The sequence below is a fragment of the Coenobita brevimanus genome, chromosome 6, assembly GCF_032717465.1.
Source record: "Coenobita brevimanus isolate Jiangsu-jjx chromosome 6, ASM3271746v2, whole genome shotgun sequence".
In the NCBI taxonomy this organism is placed as follows: Eukaryota; Metazoa; Arthropoda; class Malacostraca; order Decapoda; family Coenobitidae; genus Coenobita; species Coenobita brevimanus.
In genome coordinates this window covers 62,897,851-62,900,539 of record NC_136959.1, presented here as the reverse complement: position 1 = coordinate 62,900,539, position 2,689 = coordinate 62,897,851, and the positions used below count along the sequence as shown (strand labels likewise).

The window sequence follows — 2,689 nt, the reverse complement described above, 5'->3', positions numbered from 1 at the left end:
TCATATAGGTAGCCTCTTTGCACAGGATGAGCACACAGCTTTCGTCGTGGCCCGGGACATTTGAGATGGCAAGCCCGGGCAACTGGTGCTCTAAGGCTTGGACTGCCTGATAGCTGTGGTCTAATCCCGGTTGGGATGTGACGCGAAAGACTGGAAAATTGGAGCTGGGTAGTTTGGGAACCCAGACTGAGACCAAAGGGCGTGTTGCAGAGGGAGGCCGTCATGGTGCCACAGTCCTGGATGCAGGAGGAGGGGCGTTTCCCTGCAGCACTCGCCATTGTTTGCGTACCACAGAGATAAAACCGTCAGTATCAGGAGAGGCAGCAAAAGTGGCAGCTCCAGCAGGAGAATCTGCTGCCGAGGGCTCGGCGGGAGCACAGGCACCATTGCGCGCACCCAAAGCAGCAGTTGAGGACAGTGTGGTGGTGGTAGATGCCTGGCGGTGTGGGTGCTCAAAGGACGGGGCAGAACAGCAGGCATCACCTGAGGTCTCAGAGATGTGATGATGATGATGAGGAGGAGCCGAAACGCCGTCCCCCATTGCCTCATGCACACATGCAACCTTGGCTGCACGCCGAAGGGGAGGAGGGGGGCTGAAGCAACAGCCCTTGCACGGGGAACAGTCCCTATAGGCCGAAATGGGAGAAATGGAGTTCCCCCGAGCTAAGCCCTGTATTGGACTATATAGCCCCGCTAGGGTTACAGGAGCGAGCTACCACTCACGGCACGGGAGCCTGGGCGAGGCTCGAACTCGCAATCCCCCGATTATGAGTCCGGCGCGCTACCACTGTGCTACCGCGCCCCCCCCCCCATAGGCCGAGAAGTGGGAGGAAAGGCAGAGGCATCGCCAGACGTTGACGAGTGGGAGCTGGCATCTGAAAGATGCCGCTCCCACTTCGCACCTGGCATGGCAGCAGGGAGAGACGTCCTCTGCACAGGAGGGGGTTGACGAACTTGCCTTGTGGGCTGGGGGATCTGAGTCGTCCTCATGTCCCTGGTGGACAGACTCACAGACACACACACACAGACGTCACTTACAGACACCCAAACAGATACATCAACACTCACTCTCAACACAAGAAAACAATAAACCCAAAAAAATCCGGCACGTCCCTACAGTAACGGGCTACCTATGCTCCCCGCCCTCTAAAGGGCGACGTAGGAGGCCCCGCCACTTCCCCTTTCGGGTCTTCCCTAATCTATCAGAGCCGCTCTCTGCGCTTCCTATAACCCTAATGGCCCCCCCCATCATGTAAATGCCCTAACGGCACCCCTTCAGGGTTCGGCTTCGTACCACACAGAGAGACGTTAATGGCAGCCAGAAAAAAAACACACACAAACACCAACAAATACACACACAAACACACACACACACACACACACACACCAGCTGCAAGGTCTATCTGTCAGGGACAGTCTCTCGCCAAAAAACGGAGAAAAAAAAAAATCACCCTCAGTAAATGAGGTAAAGTCCCGCAATGCAAAAAGCAGGAAAAACTCCCGAAAATCTTTCTCAGTAAATGAGACAGAGTCCAGAGCTCGAGAGAGACTGGTCAGAGGTCTGCTCACGTCGAGAGCTAGGCAGGGAGTGCCCGTTTGACTTAATATAACTAAGATCCGTATCCCGTTCTAGCTCATATATCTCATTCTGGTGTTCGAAACGTTTGAACCCTTTTCCGCTCCGCGCCCCGAACTCAGTCGCCCTCCAGCTCTCGGGCAGGCGGTAAATGCTGGACGTTGCTCTGCGTGTACTGGGTGAATTCCTTGATACATTAGCCCTTTCATTAAGATTTCTCTCTGTTGGTCTGTTTAGCTTTCTGTCCATCTGTCTATACGTGTACTGTGTGAACTTGTTGATATATTAGCCCTTTTCATTAAGATTTCTTTGTTGCTAGTCTGTATGTCTATCTGTTCATCCATTCATCCAAACATCCATCTATCTATCCATCCATCTATCTGTCCATCCATCTATCCATTAATCCATCTATCTATCCATCCATCCATCCATCCATTCGTGCATCTATGATGATGTTAATGATAATGATCATGCTGGTGGTGGCGGTGACATTACCATTATAGTGACGGTAATGATGGTGATCATGATGCTAATGCAGAATGAGACAGACTGAAATTACAGACTTAGGTCAGTGTCCTGAGTGGCACTGTGAGCTGCATGACAACTTTCACTCAGCGATTTATTCTTGACCTTGAACCTCAGAATCCTCTTGTATGTCACTGGAGAAAAATTATGTCGATATAAAAGGAGACTGTTCAGGTGTTAAATGCAAAATAAATCGCTTTTGAAGAGGTGCCACGAAGCCTGTAGTGCGTGTTCGTGGCCTGTAAATAACGCTCCACAAGAAACTCACCTGATGTTATCTTGTGTGTTGCGGGTACGGCTCGTTCTACTGATGTGGGCGTGGAGGAGGTGGCAGTGGGAGAATAGTTGGGCATGGATAACACTGACTAAGCCGTCCCCACAACACAAGAGAAAGCACGTGGCGGTGTGAAAGAGGAGTGTCATATATCCCAAACTTTTACCCTGGAAAAAAAAGTAAAAGAAAAAAAAAGGTCTGTCGCTTTTGTTCTTATACTGCAGATGCTGGTGCGAGGGCAGATACCGAGGGGGCGATACTGAGGAAGACAAGGATACCGAGCGCGAGGAGACAAGGACACCGAGGACGAGGAA

At 51.3% G+C, this 2,689-nt stretch overlaps 1 non-coding gene across 1 annotated transcript; it reads right to left on the bottom strand.

The window, feature by feature from the left end:
- Window positions 1-722: 722 nt before the first annotated feature.
- TRNAM-CAU (transfer RNA methionine (anticodon CAU)) lies at window positions 723-802 on the bottom strand. The gene has a single exon. It is a non-coding gene; the product is annotated as a tRNA-Met (tRNA).
- Between the last annotated feature and the right edge of the window lie 1,887 nt (window positions 803-2,689).